Source organism: Agelaius tricolor, unplaced genomic scaffold (assembly GCF_023055355.1).
Source record: "Agelaius tricolor isolate 1412-34295 unplaced genomic scaffold, bAgeTri1.0.p SCAF_11, whole genome shotgun sequence".
Taxonomy (NCBI): domain Eukaryota; kingdom Metazoa; phylum Chordata; class Aves; order Passeriformes; family Icteridae; genus Agelaius; species Agelaius tricolor.
Genome location: NW_027269271.1, coordinates 12,916,160 through 12,937,488, shown reverse-complemented (window position 1 = coordinate 12,937,488; position 21,329 = coordinate 12,916,160). Strand labels below are relative to the sequence as shown.

General features: G+C 44.0%; 1 long non-coding RNA gene across 6 annotated transcripts in view; it reads right to left on the bottom strand.

The window, feature by feature from the left end:
• LOC139594298 (uncharacterized) overlaps positions 1-21,329 on the bottom strand; it is a 46,384-nt gene that overhangs the window by 10,630 nt on the left and 14,425 nt on the right. For 4 of the 6 annotated variants that reach the window (XR_011680578.1, XR_011680581.1, XR_011680582.1 and 1 more), the window contains one exon: positions 1-9,542. This exon is cut by the window's left edge and continues 7,792 nt beyond it. This is a non-coding gene — a long non-coding RNA (uncharacterized lncRNA). The other 2 variants (XR_011680580.1, XR_011680577.1) reach the window with 2 other exon arrangements.

Sequence of the window (21,329 nt, the reverse complement as noted above, 5' to 3'; positions counted from 1 at the left end):
CTTCAATATTTAGAGCGAAAATTTGCTGTGCAATTTGTACCTGCTTTCCTCATAACCATTTTTACTAAACAGGGTGTCAAGATACTCTTTTTAGATTAGAAGTTTCACATGAATTATATGTAAAAGGTGAAAGAGGAAAGTGAAAATGTTGTATGCTTCCAAGAATTGACCCCTTAGAAAATACTAATGTTTGTGTGAATAAGGGATCACTCAGAAACCCTGGATTAGACACCAAGGCCTGTCACAGCCCTGCTCTAGAACTGTGCCCCCTCCCAGGCTGCTCGCTGGGCACCGAGACATTCCCGACCATCCTCTGAGCATGGCCCTCAGGCTGGGGCTGTTGCTGTGGCAAGCAAAAGATGTTCATGCCTCATGGTCAGGTCTGCTACAACAAGCTGATCATTCAACTCTATCCAAACAAACCTGGGAATTGTGTGAAACACCTCACACCAGCAAAGCAGGAGTGGGAGCAGGGTGCACAGAGATGACTCCTGCATCCCCTGAAACGTGGCAGACTGTGAGTGCAGCCACAACAGCATGTGGTCTTTACATAGTACAGACCTTCTCATGCATGTCAGGATCCTTCAAACAATAAATATTTAAAGGAAACATTATGTCTTTAAGCCGGCTGAACGATTCTGTATGCCTCAGAGCCACGCAGAGCTAGGACAATCCCAGTGGGGCTCTGCTTCCCCAGCCAGGCAGGCCTGCCTCTCTGGGAGGGCAGAGGCTCTCCAGCCCTCACTGTTTCCCTTGGGCTGTGCACCACTGCCACTCTGGCACAAACATCCCATCTATAGGAATGGCAAGTTCAAGCAAGGACAAGTTTATAGCAGTGCAAGGCAGCCCTGGCACATATCTGTGAGTACTGATACCTCTGCCTTCTCCTCACTATTTCGTCAAGAATGTGACATGCTAACTTTTTTTGTCCCTAATTATTATTTTTTAAAATAAACCAGCACCATGACAAGGCAGCTGCATGCAAGGCAGGAGTAATGCTGCTCTGTGGGCAGAACAGAGGGGCTCTGGTGCTCAGCTGTCACCTTCTGAAGCTGCCTTCAACATTCTGAAGGAAAATGGTTTGTCAGCAACATCCTGGGCTGGCTTTTCAGGCTAGGTGCTGATGAGCAGCCATTTCTATCCCTGGACCTGGTGATTAGTTTTATTCAGCTGAGAGACAAGTACTTGGACATTTGTCACTGTTTCTTTGAAAAATGTGTGCGTGTTTTCTTGGGCTATCAAATGGGACATATGGAAGCTGGATTCCATCTTTCATTAGATCTTGGAAATTGTGTCCTCCTGAGGCAATTAATTAGCATGATGTTCTTGGCTGCTAATGTTTGATTTCAGATTTCAGTGGCAGCAGATTTGGCAACATAGATTTTGTGAGAATGGTCTAATGGTTTAGGTTATTAGCCGTGGCCTCCACACAGCTTTCTTCAGCTCCTCAGCTTCTGCAGAGTTCCCCTAGGTGTGCAGAAAAGTCCCGTGGTTTCTGTCCATGTCTTAGCTCTCTCTCTGAAAATTAAATATAATAGCACTTTCCTGCTTCACAGGACAAGTGCAGGACAGATTGCATCTCAGCAGAGGCAGGCAGCACTGCTGCAATCCAGCTCCATGATGGAGAAGCTGTTCTGCAAAGCTTTTCTTTGATCCTTCCACAGTTTAAGGCAAAATCATTTACAGTAGAAATTTGTTGAATGAACACATTTCTATTTGTTTACTTTCAGTTTGCCCACTGTAGATACCTGCAGGCTGTACACACCTTTATCTTTGGAAAGGACATCTGTGGAAAAAGGCTAAGTGAGCTATTTGATGTAGGTTCATAGGTAAGGTATAGCCCCTCAGCTGATGTGATCATTTCCAAACTATACTCTTCTGAAATCAATGTGATATTCAGCAAAACCACACTTCTGACCTATGAATACAATCCAGAGATATAATCTAGACTGTTTGCTTTGGTTTTATTACCTCAATTATATTCATAATCTTATATAATTATAACAATTCATGGCTAGAAAACAGTGTTAGTTACAACTCAAAAAAATTTTATGCCTCTCTCAAAGGGAGACCCAAGCAAAATACAAAATATATATCAAGTACAGTTATACAGTAGCTAACACATCCTCCATGAGGAAGAACACATGCTATTCTTTAGTATCCTCTACATAACAGAGGGCTGAATTTTCCAGGGCAATGGAGAGGATGAGCCTATTTCAGAACACCAAAATGCAAGTGACATTTTATAGATACATTTGTTAGCACTGTTGCAAATGACTTGTTGTGTGTGTAGGAGCTCACTTAAGTGGTCATTACTGTATGTGATTTGAACTCACAAAAGGCATTTCAAAAATCTGTTTGAAACAGATGTGCTTCTACCCTGCATTTGAAAAAAAATTAGTCCATTGTCTCAATTTAGGTAACCTCTGCAGTCACTAATACACAATCAGAGATACAATCACACAGTTTTTAAGCATGTATGAAAGGCATTAGACAGAAGAAAAGAAGATAAGAAGAATATATCACTAAACAGTATCTGCAATGTTGGATATTCCTTCCAGATACTCATTCACATTTAAAAAGAATGAGAAAATGCAAAACATTAAATGTAGCATTGCCTGTTTCACTTGATGGAGCTGGGAGTTCTAATTCAAACATTCTGAGATTGAACTTTGCTTTCATACCTGCCAGACAAACTTTCATTAATTAAAACCAACAAAAATACAAGCAGGATAGCTGAATAACTGAAGTTGAATTTATCCTATATATCCAATTTAATCATGGCATGCTTTTTTAAACTTTTTGCTACTACCCTTATTATCCCATGCCATCTTATTGCAGTGCTTTTTCAGAATCCCTTATTCCTCCCATCAATTCAAGATCCATTTCCACACACCCAGCATTCACCTCCACTGCTCTGACTTTCAAGCTGTGTCTTTTGCAGACCACCAGGAAGGAATTTGCAGAACACTGGCTGAAAGACACTTATTGTGCAACTAATAAGGAAGGTTGAAATACCATTAAAATTCTGACTTGTGCTTTAAAATGCCATGAAATTCTGAGTTATGGCTCTGCCTTGAATCCCAGGTTGCACAATTGCACTGAAGTGCTGCCGAGTGATCGCGGGCTGCCGGCAGCAGCTGAACCACACAGGCACTTTGGACCACTGCAGCTTTTTGCTCAGGCTCCTGATGGCTTTCCTGGGGGCAGGTCACCATTAAGGCTACACAAGAAAGCACCAAGATAAAAATTTAAGCTCTGAATTACTCTGATAGTTTTACTTCAGCCCCTCACATACTGCTGTCTCTGAAGCCATAGGACCTCCCTTCCCATTCAAATCCTTAGTTTTGGCCTCAAAGTTACACTTGCCCTGAAGTTATTATCAGATTACATTGGCAAAGTAAAATGCCTAAAAAGTGAATATTTTATCAATTGGTTTCAAAAATTGAGGAGAAAACATATATAATATTTCATACTCTTCTTTTAAATCATTGATTTGAAAGCCTTTGGTGAGTGGGTATCACATCTATATGATGGGATCAAGAATTTCACTTTACACATGGTTGGTGTGGTGGAGCCTTAAGATCTGCTGTATGGATGGGAAGTATAAGTTTGAAAATTAAGATCCAAAGAAGCTTGAGAAAAATCCTTATAATTAAAAATTGAAGAACATTGATCTACGTTATTGTCTGAAAATTGTAAATCTTTCATTTACCAGGAGAGCTGCTTTCTAATTTTTACACAAAAATCTTCAAAACCATTGGCTCTTTTCTGTATGGGTTTTAAAAATATATTTAACTGGATATGGCATAAATATTTTTTGCATGTTGGTTATAGGGCTAAACTAAGCAATAGCAGCATAAGAGGAAAAAAAAACCAAAAAGCCATCTATTGCAGTGGAATTGCTTACAGAGCCAACAGCCAGCCTAAAGGGAGCTGCCCTTATGACAAATGTCCATGCATGATGTAAACCTCCTTTTTGGTGATGGTGTAGTAATTTCCATTGCAAGTGGGTATTACATTTTTAATTGATTCCTAGCAGCAAAGTCTGTAACCTTCACTGATACGTGTCCATTTCACAAGGTTATTGACTTTTGACATATCTTGTTAGATGTTATGATGAGACAGATTTATTTTTTTGCACAGATTGATGTCTATTGATATTACATTAGTTCATCAAGGTTACAAATCACACTGCATTGCACTACATTTCACATTTTCTGTATCATGACAAGAGGTTTATAATATTCACTCTGGGACATATAAAGCGCCTTTCACCCATCCCTTGGATAAATAATTTAAGAAAGTGTTGGGAAATCATACCTAATTAGTAGGATCTGCACTCAATAAGTGCCTTTTGATTGAAATTGTATTTGTATTTTGATAGCTATTGATTTTAGAAGTAGGAGAAATGAATAATACGTTTTGCATTTCTCCACTGTTCACAGCAATAATCTGACAGAAATAATGGAGGAACACTGCTGGAAGAGGCCTCTTTGGGGACCTGCATGCCTTTCCCTAGAAAGCCCATGGGACAGTTAAAGGCACTCCTGTGTAGAATGGCCTGATCCCCTTTTCTCCCATTGATTTGCTGCATAATCCTGGACAAATCACTCAGCCTCTCAAAGGCTCTCCTTTTCCATCAGCAAAATGGAAACAGAATGGTTCCTCATCAGTTCTCAGATGACCACAGGACACATGGAGAAAAGCAACAGACACATCCAAGCAGGCATTATACACATCCTAACTGGCACTGCCACATGGAGCATGGAGCCAGCAAGTGAGGCTTCCTGTGGGCACAGGAGAGTCTGGTTCCCCACAGCAGGACCCAGGGTGTCCCCATGGGCCTCTGAGAGAGCGTGGTGGAGCTGGGCAGCACACAAAGAGCACACCCTGCCAGCCTCCTTCTGCACTCAGTCCTGCCAGCAGGAGCCTTCTGGTCGCTTGGGCTACTCGCTTTCCTGGCTGAATTGATACCAGACTAATTTGGTTTTCTTTGGATGCTAATCCCTCAGAGTGAGAAGAGGGAACAAGGTGAAGTTGGTACCATGCAGATAAGCTGGGTAACAGGCTGGTATCTTCCCGAGGCAGTGCAGCTCGGCGTGCAGGTAGGGAAGGCTGCTTGCATGAATGGCCAGGGGTGAGGAACACAGACAGACAAAAACATCTCTGAGGCTGAAAACAAATCAGAATATATAGGTATTTACAAACACTGATTTCCAACACCCCAGCAGCTGTAACAAATGCAGACTTTATGAGATAACCATAATTAGAGAAAAGCTTTATTTTTGGTTTGGTTTTTTTTCACCCAGTATGCCAGCTCTGATTTGAAAGGAAAACCATAGGCTCAACTGTGCAACACAATAAACCATGGTATCAAAGCAAGCATCAAAGTGGCCCCTCGGCTGCTGGCAAACAGTACAGTCATAAGAAAAGAGACAATGAAAATACAATAAGTAGAAATAGTGCTTTTTTCCCATAACATAAACACCATAGACATTCTTTTAATACAAAGAGAAGCAGGATCCAATGTGACAGCTTTATATTTGCCAAGTATCATGGGAGGACTGTTAAATACATCCTCCCCAAACCAAGCCAAAGGAGCAGAACAAGCCAAGATGTTCTCGTCAGAACAAAGACATCCCTTTTCTTAGGTCTCAGACAGTTAGCAGGATTAATTTTGCTTATTATTTATTTTAATCATCTCCATATCAAGCTAGCTTCAGCAAGATGTGCCAAAATATCTATTAGTGCCTGTCTATATGGGTACAGTCCACTGCCCCAAAATCATGTTATGGTCTTCAAAGAATAGAAATTATATTTAAGACATTTTTTTTTTTAATATATAACTTTTAAAAAAATTCTCAAGCAGACAACTGAGCACCAGGACTGCGCAACTCTGAAGCAGAGGGGCTGCTGCCACATGGAAGAGCAAACGACTCGTATGTGTTTGAATCCTCAGCCTCTCACAGGGGGAGATTTAAATAATGTGTAGTGGATTTCTTTGTGATGCTTCTCCTTCTTTCTTTTTTCAGTTAATATTTTACATTCTTTTAGAAGTATTACCTGTACATTAAGCCCTATATTCATGTAATCATGAGGGACACACAACTTTTCTGTCTTGCCCTTCTACTTTCAAGCAAATGTACAGAAATTGAGGCCTGACAACCCACAGCTGAGGTGCTCAGGAGCAAACAGCTGAAAGCATAAGAATGGGGCTGCTCAAATATATTTTTACCCTTCTCTCATTAAAGTTTCATCTGAAGAATTTTTGTGGGAGCCTTAGCCAGTAAAACAGCACCCTTCACTTTTAGGTTCCCAAGCAGCAGAGGCACAGGGGAAAACAAGTATCAGATACACACAATCTTTCTTCTTTTGCCTGCTGTGCCCTCCCAGATGCAGTAATTCACCCTTTTCATATCTTTTCGTAAAGGGAAAGTGATATTAATTATCCTGAAGTATTTTTAAAGAAGATGAATATTAGAGAAGTTCTTACTTATTTCACAAGACATTCTGCTTTCCATGTAAAATGCAATGATTTTCCATGTAAAATTAATGATTGTAATAAGTTTCATTTTAAGGCAGGTCCCTCCTGGGTAACCTCTCTAGTAAAGTCTGATTCCAGGTGAAGCCAATACTAGAACCATATTTGCTTTTATGAATGCTGAAATGGTCCATGAATCTCAAATAGTATTGCACCCTCTGTTTTATAAATATTTTATGTGTTTTTCTTCAGTAAATACATATATTTTGCTTTTTGAATCTCAGGGCCCCTTTTGAGCTGTGTGGCTCTTAGAATGTTAATAGAGAAGCAGCAACATGAAACTGAAAATAAATGCTTTTAACAAACAGGGAAAGTCTATATTTCACCAAGGAAAGTGTGGTCTAAAATAAAACAGACTCCTGCAACGTCTAAATCCTGCATATTTTCTGCAGAGCATGCCACAGCTATTGACATGCTGTTGGTTTTATATGTCCCAGGATGCATGAATTATTACTGTCATTTGACATTTTATATTCCTAGTTCCATAGCCTATAGCAACACTTACCATCAGCAGTGGCAGACTATAGCAGACCTCTGGCAATGCCTCTTATTGATCAAGCACTGCTCACTGTTTGCCTGCTCAGTAATGCAAAGACATCCTAATTCTCTAAGACAGAAAACCCACAAGTTACTTCATTTGGGATTTCTAGTCCTTTCAAGAGACCCAAGACACGAAACACAGATTACAGATACCTTCTCCCCCACTGGGAGGCAAACTGAGTTATCTCACAAGCTTTAGGTACTACAAAAGAAAGCACATTGCGTGGCAATGCTGAAGAGAAAAGCAGGATGCTAACGAAGGGTACTAATATAACTGGTTATGAAAGGGACCTCAGGAATGAGAGAGATGTTCTGCTGAGAGTCAATGGAGTTGTGCTGCCAGCTTTATTAACTTCTTTAAAAGGGACCTAAACAAAGTAATACAGTGAAAAATTATGTGCTATGATTTGAATAAAGGTAAATTTTCCCAGCGCTTACTTAGGTGAAATTCCCCCAAGACAGCAAGAGCCTGAGTTCATGTAAACAATTAAATAGAAATTGCAGATCAGAGGGCAGCAGAACATACCAAACTGACCATGTAAAGACCCAGTGCAGCAGCAACTGGTTTCTGGGCCTAGCAAACACACCCCCCAACACCCTCTTGAGTCAAAGGAAAGATGACCTACCCTTGGCATGGGGCAAGTCCTGTCAGGAAATGCAGCTCACAACAGCAGCATATCAACCTCAGCCCCTGCCTCGAGGACCTGTTTTATCCCCTTCTCCCAGTCCACACTCTTCCCCTCTCTGATCTCTCTCTCCTCCTTCCAGGGAGCAGCCATGGCCCCAGCATGGCTGCCCTGCCCAGCCTCTGTATGGAGCAGCTCAGAGGGAACAGAGGCTGTGTCCACCTGCTGCCAAAAGGGCTCCTCAGTGAGTCACCTATGTGGGAGCATGATGGCCAAGCCCTGACAGAGGCAGGCTCCATCTCTGCACACCCTTCCTGCTCCAGCAAGTGCCATGTACAGGGGCAGCTCTGACCCACACCTGGGACTTCTGTCAGAGTTGTGACAAAGCCAAGGTAAGGGACATGTTTAACTTGGCCAGCCTGAACCACCAGAGAATTTATGCAAGACCAGCTTGGCTTTTGCCAAGATTCACAGCTGCCCTTCCTCAGGGTGAAGTCCCTGGGCAGCATCCTGGCCCCCTGGGCCCTCCTCAGGTCACGGCTCGGGTCCCAGAGCCCACACATTCCCAGGGCCAGCTGTTCACCGACCCAAACACTCCAGGAACAGCCCACCCGCGTTTGCTTGGCTAAGGACCAGCTTTGATGTGATGCTTCTGTGGGGAGTGTCCATCCCAGCATCCAAGGGTACCCTGTCCCAGCTGGTTGTGAATCCCCATGTGGGGAGAGGGCCCGAGGGCCTTCCCTGGTTCTGGGGACCCATCGGACCCAACTCTCAGGGTGATCCAGATCTTGAATCTGACCCCTGCAGCCCAACCCCATCAGATTGTGGCTTTGCTCCTCACTTTGGTTGCAGAGACAATGGCTGCAGCACCCTCCTGGCATGCTCTGCTGATCTTCAGGAAAGGGCTTTTCCTGAAGCTATTGCTTTTTATCCCACATCTTTGAGCACAAGAGTAAGCCTGAAGCACAGCAAAGGGGTTTTCTGCTTGCATTGCACCTTTCTGTTCATCCTCTCCCATCCTCTCCCACTGTCTGGTCCTTCTGCTTCCCTTGCCAGTCCCACCAGTGTTACTCTGACATGAAGAGCTTCCAGCATCTTTTTTCCCTCACTGAACCTCTTGGATCATCAGGTCATGACCATTTCCTCCAAACACTGACTGCATCTGCTGCCTTAGCACAATGATGGAGTTGCTTCTCCAGTCCAAGCTTGCTACAATGAAAAGTCACACTTTTTCAATTTATCCAGTGATTTTTTATGATCACTTGAAATACAGCAGCACAGCTCTGCACCTGTAACATCTTCAGAGCCACTTAACAGCACAGCCAGAGAGCACGACTCCAGTTGAGCTCAGCTGAACACAGAAGGTGACTTCTGATGCTGGAGCACTTCATCACTGGGGTAAGACAGGCTGGTGAGGCAGGCAGCATTTGACTTGCAAAGCCTCTTTCTTTGACATCCTAGGAGGGCAGCAGGGCTGCACGTGAGTTAAACCCTTGCCAGCAAAAAAAACCTTTTGCTTTGCCAAAAAGTTACAGTGGTGATTTTGTTCCTGTCTTTTGAAGGCAAGATTGAATCGACAGATCCTGTCAGCTCCTCAGCCAGCTTGAAGAGGGCTGTTTAATGACAAAGACCATTGGCATGCACACATTCCCACCTCCTTCAAGGCACAGCTCCTCTTTGGTTGACTTCTCCCAGGGAGAAACCAGTTTTCTGCCTCGCCCTTGGAAATGATGGAAGATGCAAACTCCAAGCTAACTGCTTCTCTTCTCTGCTTCATGAGGCTCAGCCCACTGGCCTCACATTCCTGTGGTCAAATCTGGCAGAGCAAACATCTGGAACATGCAAACAAACCCCCAGATTCAGACACCTGGACAGGGAGGGTGTTTGTGCTGCAGTTCATCATCACTAGGGTGGGAATTCCAAGCAGGACAGTCGGAGAGACTGCTACAGGTACTGGACAGGACATCCACAGAAGTGCCACAGACTGCAGGGCCAAAAGCAGCCGTGGTGCCTCATGACAGTGCAATATGTATGTAGGTATTTAGGTTTAGAAATATACATCCACACACTTACACACATGCTCAACTACACTTCGTATGTATGTATAGGTGCACATGATGGTATCCTACATTTTCAGTGCATCATGTGCATCTGTGCAAAAAGATCACAACTCCTGTGGACAATTTATCAGCTGAAATGGGAATTTTACACCTGTCAAAATCCTTAATTTTTAATCTTTCAGTGTTTTTTTTTGCAATTTGGAAAGAGTTTAGTTTTGACTTGTTGACATCAGTGCACTTTACTGAGTGAGAAGCACTAACGCCTACCATGGTTTCCTCTGAACCCTCATATGAACAAGCAGAATTATTCCATTTATGCAAACACCAGATGTAGCAGTTTTAATAAAATCAAATGCCTTTAAATAAAATACTTCATATAATTTGATTTATTTGTAGTCTTGCCTTGAAGATTAAAAATACCTACTGTCTTCCCATGATCAATAATCCAATTTTTAAGGGGCTGTTACTTTCATTATAAACATATAAAAGCAATCCAAGCTACTAAAACCCTGTATACAGACACATTGTAAAAGCCAAACTACTTTTTACCCAGCAGGCAAAAAAAGAGACATAAACAGGTCTGAATTGTTGCAGACATAAATATTTTAGACAGACTAGAAAAACCTTTGGGAATTTGACACTGTAATTAAGCCCCTTAGCAGACCATTCAGTAAACCACAGCCTGAAGGACCCTGTGGTGGGACCCAGTTGTGGAATAAGACATCGAAAGGGTGCAAAAGGCAGCACACCCACTTCACCCAGGGGCTGTTCACCTGTCACTAAACAGGTCACAAAGTCAAGAATGGCTTCATGGGTGTGCCAAAAGCATTCTCTGCACCTGTGTGCAACATGGTGTGCTTCAGCTGACAGGAGAAAAGAGAGAAGACACATTTCTCCTTTGTCTGCAGCCAGCTGAGATCTCTTCCTCTATTTCCACCTCTTTCTGTCCACCTCCTTCATCCCTCATCCAAGCTCTGTAAGTTTCCTATTATTCCAGACATTAAATCAATTTGTGTAAAACTATTACTGTTGTAGATGCTCTTTCTGTCTTCCTATTGCTCAGTATGAAGCAGACTTGGTGGTGCCACCCTAACTAATGAAAGTATATTTAAGAGCAGCTCAAACCCACTAAAAATTAGTAGCTTGATCCCACAGACCTGTCCTCAAGCCTTCAGCCTCCAGCCTGGATTGATCACTGTGGTGTCCAAGAAAGTGCTCTTGGCAGACTCCTCACTGTCTTGGATGAATCTTTACATACATTAGTTGCATTAAATAAATCATTATCACTGCACCAAACTACTTTCTGGCCTCATCACATGTTAAAGTTTCAGGACCTGCTTGGGACTACCCTGCATTGCTGATATCTGTGAAAGTGCCATCCCCAGAGTCACCCTGAGCCAGACACTGCAGTCAGGCTCACTCAGCAACTTGGAAGCACAGCAGTATTTCTAATGTCCCAGAAACAATTACTGCATCATCTCTCTTCATGGCTTTCCTGGAATATTCTTTATGTTCTTTGGTTTGTACAAAGCACTATGTCTAGGATGTTAACTCTTCCTGCTCAGACCCAATGGGTTATTCCTGCTCAGTGAGGAATGCATGGACTTCCTCTTAAACATGACTTCAAAATTGCATTGATGATGAGGAAAGCAAAGCACAAATTGTGATCAGAGCTTTTATCAGATCTCTACTCTTTGTGTGAGGGTAGGCAATATTTCTGATTACCAGAGGACAAGTGTGCTGGTCTCTCCAAAGCACAAAATAAAGATTTATAGAAGATATGCTCTTAACTCTTGCCAACCCAAATCCAGAATTCATTCTCAACTGGTTGGAAATGCCAAGCCAAACTATTTCAAATCTTATCTTAACCTAGCTTTTTATGAAGACTGAATCTCAGTGACAGGTCTGTATTTGCTATCAGTAGTAGGACACAACTCCTCAGGTTGCTCTTTCACAAGGACACTATTAGTTTACTCCATATTGAAGTTTATTGGGCTTTGGCTTTTTATAAGGCAGCAGCAAGTAATTGCATGGAACACGTGTTTTCATTGTCCCCATCTGTAAATCTGTAAGAGGATACAATGAGGGCAGAGACAGTGTATGAACACCTTACAAAATAATCTTTGGCCTTTGATGAGGATGCATTGATTTGAGTCATCTGGTTATCACTGAATCTTTATATGAAATCACTTTATATGAATGTATATTTTATTTTAAATGCTTAGCTCCTCTAAATCACAATCACTGACTTTCTTTTTTCTGACAGTAGCAAGAAACATCAGCTAGCTCTCCTCTTAGAAAAAAAAAATAAAAAGAGCCCAGTGTGTGGCCAGATAGGACATAACTTCATCTTTTGTCACGGTTTGGTAAACAGTAAACCTGCTGAGATTTAGCTGGGAACTGGTGCTTACTCATGCTCCTCGTGGACCTCAGGCCAGCTGAACGTGGATGAACACCAGATAGAGCCTGTGACCAGCAGCAGCTCATTAGGGCAGCCATGGGCACATGAACCCTGCACTCTCCGACTTTTCATTCCCTTGTCTCTTTCTGCTTCTCTCTCCTTTCTGCTTGTTCTCCCATTTCCTCTCTTTGTCTACTATTTCCAGTCATTCCTGTCTTCCCTGTTCCTCCTCTATCTTTTCCCTTTGCTCAGGCGTTCTGTCCCTCTCCTCTGCTCCCTTCGCAAGAGGAGAAGTGGGAAATGCTGTAATTTAGTGCTGATTTCTTACCAAGCCGGGGACAAGCAGCAAAGGAAACAACAGGTATTTTGTTTGAAAATGCCACAGGTCCTTTAGGACCCCCATTCAATCTCTCCAAAAAAATAAATCAATTGCAATTTTTAATAGGCATCAGATCTCAACTCAAGGTACCACAGATCTCAACTCAAGGTACCACTCCTTAAATGCAATAATGAGTCAGCTTGTTCTAGAAGTTGCCGCATACAGAAAACATTTTGCCAATTATTCATGAACAATTCTACAAAATTAATCACAGCTATTATTTAGTGTGCTCTGTCACATCAACTTTGCAATTATTCAATCCCCTTGTTTTTACATACCTATTCAAACCCTGAAAAGAAAGACTTCCATTAACTTAAGAACATCTTTCTGAACTCTTTAAAATGCAGTAAACTCTTGGTTTTCTGCCTTAAGTCACACAAAGGACAAGGCAATAAGAGCTAACAAGGGTTCTCACTAAAACATTAGCGAGACTATGATGCTACTTTCACGTTTTTGATATAAGATAGGGTTCTGCACCTAAGATTTAATGCACACAGAATATTGCAAGTACAATGACATTTGGATAACAACATTTAGAGGCATAAAATTACAAGTGTACTGACATGTTTTTTGTGCTTCCTTATAGCACAGAAGCTGCTGCTCTTTGTCCCCCACATCCCTTGTGTCAGAAGCAGCCCAATACTAATAAATCTAGAATACAATTTTGAGATTCATAGCAAGGGCTGCAACACCTGGGTGGAATTTATAAACATGTCTTAAAATTGTTTCTGCGCCATGCTAGAGCACAGACACAGAAGGAAAGGTCTCTGCCCTGTTACTGGGCATCATAAATGAAAATAACTTCCTTCCTCTGCCTGGGATGTGATCCCTGGTATGTACAGCTCTATCTGGACGTGAAGGGGATCTTGCTGAATCACCCTGGGCAGAATTGCATGTTCCTTGTGACCAGTAGAGATGGGGCAGCCCTGCAATGCTTTCTTCTAGCTCACTTGAGCAACCAAAGATCTTTTTAGGACACTTACTGTAAGTATTTATGAGTATTTATGTAAGGTAAGGTAGCAGCAGGGCTTTAAAATCTGGCAGTGCATAGAATTCACAGGCCTCAAATCTGCTACACAACTAAGATTTGGGGTTAGATTTCTTTTTAGGCATTTACATAACCTCAGAAAGTGCTTTGCTCAGAGCTGTCAGTCAGAGACGTTCCAGCATAATTTCTAAAACATTAGGAAGTTTCACACCCAATGTACAGCAATCTGTTTGGATCCAAAAACTAGAACACGCTGTAGTAAACAGTTTTTTTCCTGATCTCATTTCATGTAATTGGGCAGGAAAACTGAGGTATCAGAGGCTTGAATCCTGCCTGGAAGAACAGCGCAGGGCAGGGAGGGTGCAGGATGGGTTCCAGTACTGGATTGTGACTCCTCAGCTCATCAGACCAATTCCCTCTTCCTTTCCTCACCCTCTTGGCAATCTGGTGTCCCCAGCTTTTCACCAAGCAGCAAGTTAACCCAGAGAACTGCGGGGATTTGTTTAATGCAATAAAACCTTTTGTCTTGTAAATATCAGGCTTAAATCATTGTATGGATATATCCTCTGCAAATCATACTCAGAGCTTTGGAGTAGCTATTTGGAATCCATCAGTAGAAAGATTGGAAGTTCCTAAAGAAAGAGGTCCTTAGCTGCAGTTTCTTTAACCAAGACCTCTCTCTTATGATTTGCAGTGAGTTCCTGCTCTCATATTCTAAAGGTAATACCAAATTTCTGGGTGGAAAAAAAAAAAAATCAACTTTTAAGATTGTATTAGTCTAAATAATATACGTATAAATATTTACCGTAGAAAATAATTTCCTGGCTTCCTCAGTTTCCTTCCATGGAAACCCTCTTACACCACACTGTACTTTATCCGTAAGCAAGAGGAAACCCAAGGCCGAGAGCCGGGGCCCCGCTGGTGCCACGGAGGCGCATCCTCGGGCCGGGCCGGGCCGGGCCGGGCGGAGCCGCCGCTCGGCTCCGGGAGCAGCGCGCAGGCCGCGGAGCACCGGCTGCGGCTGCCGGCTGCTCACGGCGGCATCCCTGCCCGGCCGGGCACAGACCCGCTCCCCAGAGCGAGCAGGGCTGCTGGAGCGCTGGCTGTGCCCAGGCACCCCTCCCTGTGTCTCCACCAAGGCAGAGCAGCGCCGACACAGCACCACACCCCGAGGAGCGCGGCATGGGACAAACCCGGGGCCGCGGCAGGGCCTTGAGCATGTGGTTATCTGTTCTTTTTCTGCGGGATTAGGTTGTGTCTGTTCATGACAATAACCCAGCACCCTGACCACCGAAGCTCCCTGAGCTCCCAAAAGTCCTGGCCCCAGGTGACCCCACCCGGCCCTCTGTGAACCCCTCCCACCCACCACACACACCTTGTGCTCAGCAGCTCCTTGGATCCATTAACCTTTAGAGCATGCACAGAGCTGTTGTCCTGCCAAGAAGTTTTCCTTCCATAGGAAACCCATTTCCCCCCCTTTTTTCCCTTCAGCTTAAAGAAATAAAAGGAAATAAAGGAAAATAAGGGGATTGTGAAATTCTATTTACTAGCTGCACATTTATGTAGGGGAAAACATTCTCACTCAGCACCACTCCAACTTCCATGCTATTGTAAAGGTACTGTGCTTTACTCTGGGGAACTCATAGTACATTTCATACTGCCAGCTTCCTACAGCACCTAACTCCAGGCAGTGCTGGAATACTGCAGTTATTCCATTCACGTGTGCCTGCGCATACAGGTGCACACCTGACTGTAAAACACAGCTGTATTCTTAAAACAAACATGTTGAAATTGCATCATATCAACAGAGTATCTTTTGGCTTGAAAAAAGAGTAATCAATTTTATATCCCTTATCAATCATGATATCTAAATTTGGAGCATCAGGGAGTTTACTCACTGATTTCTCAGTCAGCCTCCTGTATTTTCAACAGTATTTTTCAACCCCAACACCGAGTGGAAGAGCAACTCATGATCCCACATGTTAAAAACAGGAGCAATTGCTCATGTACCCTGTGCAGCAGAGCTGCCATTCCAAGGGGAAAGCCTGACAGCCTGCAGCTCTCGTGCAGGTAAGACTCCCACAGAGGGGAGCATGACTGCATGTCCCTAACACTGTCACACCAGTCTCACTGTTTGGGGACAGGCTTTTCTGCATTGACAGCACTGAGGTATTTTGCTGTAAAGGAAGAGAAATGGCTAAAATACCAGACTACCCAAAAGCTGTCAATAATAATAAGAATAATAAGTCAGATCAGCATGTTTTGGTTTTCTATAAAAAGGTATGTTAAACTATCAAAGGATCATAGATCTCTCTCTACCAAAGAGAGCCAGGTGATGGCTCTTCCCATATCTCAGATTAGATGGGGGGTTTCATATTCTAATACTTGTGCTATATGTGTATGTTTTAATGTCCTTTTTGAAATGCTGCAATTGAGGATCTAATTGGGGTGGCCCAACCCTCAGGCCTGTTTCAGCCAATTCTCATATAATATCACAAACTCAGCAGGGTTGCCCTGCATTTAGACTGCTTTAAGAAACTTTGGTTCCCGTTTTTCATGCTGTCCTGTCTTTTCCCCACTTGCACCTTGGCACAGGGAGCAAACAGAGCAGCACAGGCTGTAGTGTGCTCCTACACTTGGTTCCCTGAGCACAAAGTAAATATGCAAGAACCTAGAGCAAGGATCTGTCCTGAAAGAGGCAGGTATGGACTGACTGTGTCGCCAGATAGAGGAAGCTGCAGAATTTTTTTTTTTTTTACCCTGCCGGAACTCTGTATCAAAATATCTAGAAAAAGTGAAATTTAGTAAAAAATGGATCATCCTTTTCACCATTGTTTCATCTCCTGAATCCTTGCAATAGCATTTTGGAAAGAGCTTCTCTGAGAGACAAAGAGGTTTTGTCCTGAGGAGCCACTGCCCAGCAAGAGCAGACCCCCCTCCTGTCACCCCCAGGCAGCAGATCCATGCATGCCACCCCATGTCCTGGCTTTCCCTGACCCTGTGCCCAGACGACCCACAGTGCTAAACACTTCATCAATTCACACAGGCATCAGCATCTGCCTGACTCCAGACATCCAAGAAGCACCAGGAACAGCAGACATTGCAATGTTTAAATTTGCTAACAAATAAAACAGTGCATGGCAGCAATGTTCCACATGAAAGGTAAAACTCACAGTTGGAGCAGGCTGTAGGGTGGTGGCTCTGTGCACACTGCAGACTCCATCCTGCTGGGAGGGGACGTGACAGCTGCCCGAGTCTCTCCTGTGGGGGTCAGCTTGGACCTGCCTGTGGCACAAGGGATGCCACACAGCCTGGCCATCCCCCTGCCACCAAGGCAAGCCACAGCTGCTCCTGCCATCGCTGGCTGCATTATTTCCAGTCATTAAAGCATTGCTCCACAGGCTTGGATTTTCATGTCAGAATCTAGGAGTTACAGAATAACCCTAGAAAACCAAATAATATCACCGAGACCCTCTTTCTGACCCGGGGCAGAAACAATTTTGATCCCCATTTGTCCTCTAGCAGTCTTTTCCTTCAGGTGAGTGGCCCACAGTGCTTCACCACAATTAACCATGGCCGTGGCTCTTAGTAGCAATTTGTTTCCAATTACCTCCTTCAGGCAAATCTGAATAATTATCACCAGTTTTTTCACATTTCTTTCTGCTGCCAAGTCTGTATCAAAATGCTCAAAGCACATCAACTGTCGATCCTGCAATATTCCAAATAAACCATTGTCTGCCCCTGGTGAATAAACCATACCCTGCCCCTGGGTAGCCCAAACCCTGTGGTGCTTTGCCCAGCACAGACCCATGGGCGTGGACAGAGATTTCTCCCCAGTGAGAAGTGCAGGGTTAGTGCCACAGAGCCACCCTGGTGTCAGCTCTGCTGAGTCCAGGGGAAGCGCACACCCACTAACAAAGTCACTATTGCCTGGGGCTGCAGTGCCAGCAGGGGAGTGGCAGCAGCTCCTGTCCCAGCTGAGCCCTCTGAGGTCCTGACTGGTCTCAATCCAAAGGGTGCTCACACAGGCTTGGACACACACTGCCTTCCATCCCTGGAGCATCTCCATCACTCTAAGGTAGCAGGGACCAAACTTCAGCTGATCCTAACAGTAGTTCTTCCAAGGCAGGGAAATGAAGGAAGCAAACTGCAGCACACTGTGGATCCTAATTGCATTTGCTCTGCAGGCTCTGAAATGTCAGTCAAACAAATATGCCATTGCTTTTACTGCTCTGCAGTTGCCATTTACTATTTTACTGGGAAATTGTCCAGGAAAGGGATACTACCTAGAAGGGACCATTATGCTAGCACTGGAAACCAGCAATATTTCTGAACAACCCCATGGGCCCATTATCTGTTCCTACGCTGCGGAAAGACAAGAGGAGCCAGAGCGAGCCAATTTGTGTTTGTGGCAGCAACTGCAGCTGCAGAGGGGATGGAGACAGCCCAGGACCCAGCGGGCACATCTGAACTGGTGCATGCTCTGGAGCTGGGACAATTCACACCAAAGAAGAGCATGATTCAGTGAGTGAAGAAGGAAAAAACCCACCTTAAATGAGTTCTTTTATGAGCCGGAGTTTCATTATGCAACTTTATCAGAGTTTATGAGAACTGGAGCAAACAATACAAAGATGCAGAACATGCCCACTCTCCAGCTCTATCAGTCCACAAACCCAGTAATTTCCAGAACATGCAGAAACCATGGGGCAGATGGGAAAGCCCCTTTCCCTAGGAACAGCCCCTCTAAAACCATCTCTTATTCTCTCACAACGCCTTTTGCCCTCCAGAGAGCTCAGTTCCTGCTATAGGCAGCTCCTTGATATTTAACTACCACTCTCCTAGACTTAGAGTGAGTGATTGAGATACTTAATATGCAGAACCATTCAGAACCACCCCATTTTACCACTGCTTTATTTCTCCTCCAAGTCAAAAAAGCATAAGAAAGGCTACTCAGCCCACTTCTGCTTACTGTAATTCCCCACCCACTCCCCACAAAGAAACACAGATCCACCTGGACCAGATCCCATTGACTTCTAAGCAAAGCTCAGTCTGTCTGTCTTTCCTTCTCTTCAGGTAGTTGGTCCCAGAGGCAGTTTCAGACCTATTTATAGGTTCAACCTCTGTGGGCAGGGTGAGCAGGGGCTGTGCCCAGCACAAGTGAGGAGGAAACCATCCACTGCCAAAAAAGACAACTCCCACCCCTCTGGAAGTCACCTTAGCCAGGAAAACGTGTGCCCTTCACATCAGCACCTGTGAAGTCTTGCTGTTTGCAGAAGGTTCAGCAACCGTTTCATTTCTGCCATTTTTTGGTTTTGATCATGTTGTCTCTGGCACTGAAAGCACAAGTGGATCAATGCTCAATGCTTGTGTCAGGGCACCCTGTCCCTGCTACTGAGGCAGCACTGACAAGGCCACACAGTGTCCTGCAAGCAGGGACAGGAATGGGACAGCACCAGCAGTGCTGTGGCTGCTCTCTGGCACAGGGATGGCTGATCTGCTCTGAGCTGGCAGCTGCATTCTCTTCCTCACAGGGATGTACACCTTGAGCATTCACAGTCCCTTCCTAATTCTTTGCATACTTTTTTGGCTCTTGGTATAGTTTCTGCAGACATCCAAGATGAATGAACATTATTTTTTTTTTCATTTTAAACAAAACAAGTGCCATGTTTTATCACCCCTCTCTGTCTCTCAGATTGGATTTCTTAAATTCACATGAGTTACGCATTTTCATAAACCACATTGGCCGCAGTAAGCTGCGTTGGAATCATCATTTAGAGAAGTGAAGATTTAATTTCATGGTGGAATTAAGGTTGACATTTCCTTTTTATTTACACTACACCAAGGATTAATAAGGTTACTATAACCTTAATCTTTGATAGCTCAACAATAGAATACTCCGGGATTACCGCAAAAGCTGGATTTTAACTCTTTTAATCCCATTATTGTTGATAACCTTATCAACACTGTGCTCCACCACAGAGGTGGAGTGGAAGGATCTCCGACTCTGAAATTCCTTACCACGGAGCAACACTCATAGTTTAAAGAGAAGAGCCAGAGGCAGTTGCCTGGTTGATGCCTGCAGTGAGGTTCACAGTTTGCAGTAGGGCTGCAATGCTGCTTTTAAGCGCCTTGTCAGAGATCTTTGCCAAGAAAAACATTGGTCCAGTGGCATATGTTGGTGGAGCAATGCAAGGTTGCTCTAATTCCCTTACTTTGTTTTTCCCTCCTCCCATGCGACAACTACTCCAAGAATCAGACTGCCAGTCTGGCAAGTTGAGTTCCAGAAACTTACTGCTAATTACCATGTTTACAATTCCCAACCTGTCTGTTGGTGCCAACAATCAAACTGCATCCTCTTGAGTGCACCAAAAGACACTTGCTGGCAGTAGTTTCCTAAGGTTCCAGGCTGGCTACATTAATTACTGTTAACTTAATTTTTGAGTATTGAAAAGCAGCTTTAATTAGCGATTCCATGGATCAAAATCATCCTTTTATGAGTTTCAAGGAATAGCAGCTCGACTATAGACTACTTACCAACCTATGAGTCTTTTATTTGGAAACACAAGTGGTAATAAATTTATATGTGGCCTGATAAATAAAGTAGGCAGAGGTTCAGTAAAAATCACACCAGGACACAAAAGGTTATGCCTACCCTTTGAAGTAAAAGAAGCAGCTCTAAAAAGGCAGGTTGGGTATATTTTATCATCCCCAGTTAACATTTGACTGCACAGAACAAACCACATTCTGAAGTTATATCACTGAATCAAAGTATTTAATTAATTAAAAGAAAAAGTATGTATTTTATGAACTTGGTGAAAAGAGCCCAAACTCAAATAACTGCAGGGCACAGCCTGAGCAGAGGGGGTCCCCTTTGAGCCCTGTGAGTCCTAGCCTGAGATTCCTGAAAGCTATCTGAGTACTCATTTGGGATCCCTTTTTGTTGAGCACACGCTTCAACCCTGCCAGAGTCAGCAGAGCACTGCTGCAGTACCTGGGAACAGGCTGCCTGCTAGAGGTCTGTGCCTGGGACCATGCCTGCAGGGCCCACCCAATGCCCTCAATTCCCCACCCCCAGCAATAAATTTCTAACCTGGATTTTCCATGGCAATGGGATTCAATCTCCATGATGCTGGCTTTAGAATGTCGGTCAGTTGATAAGAACTGCACTACACTGAAGATGCTTTTCTCTGTTCACTGCCTGGCATGGAGCTAAAAGACAGAGAGCAGAGCTACCCCAAGCTCTGCCCAGATGCAGCTTGGTGCTGCTGGGGTGGACGGGCTGCTGGCCACAGCACAAGGCTGCTCTGGTCACTCTGGCAGCATGTGGATGCTGGTGCAGCCAATGCCTGTCTGTGCTGAGACTGCAGTCAGTCTCATCTCTTAGGGGTACTTATATCTGCTCATAATAACACTGGTCCTACTTGGCTGTGTAAAGATAGGCCTAGGTGTCTGATTTAAAGCCCCTTTTTCTAAAAACAGTCTAACTGGTGCCCTAACAGGCTACAGTGAGACTGTCTTTTCTGCCCTGCAGCAGATTCTCCACCATCTCACCAAGACCCAAGACATCAACCAAATTCCCTGCTCTCCTGGCAGTGTTTCACAGGCTGCCAGCCAGTGCCAGGCTCCTGCTCTTGCACCACAGTCCTACTCTGTGAGGTTGCAGTGGGCTACTAAGGAAAAGATAACCCAGGGCAAGATTCAGGCATATGAAAAGCAGTGTGGGGTAGGGGAAATAGAGCCAAAGCAGGGAGTAAGCCAAGGAGACAGACATTAAAATCAACAGGCATTTTA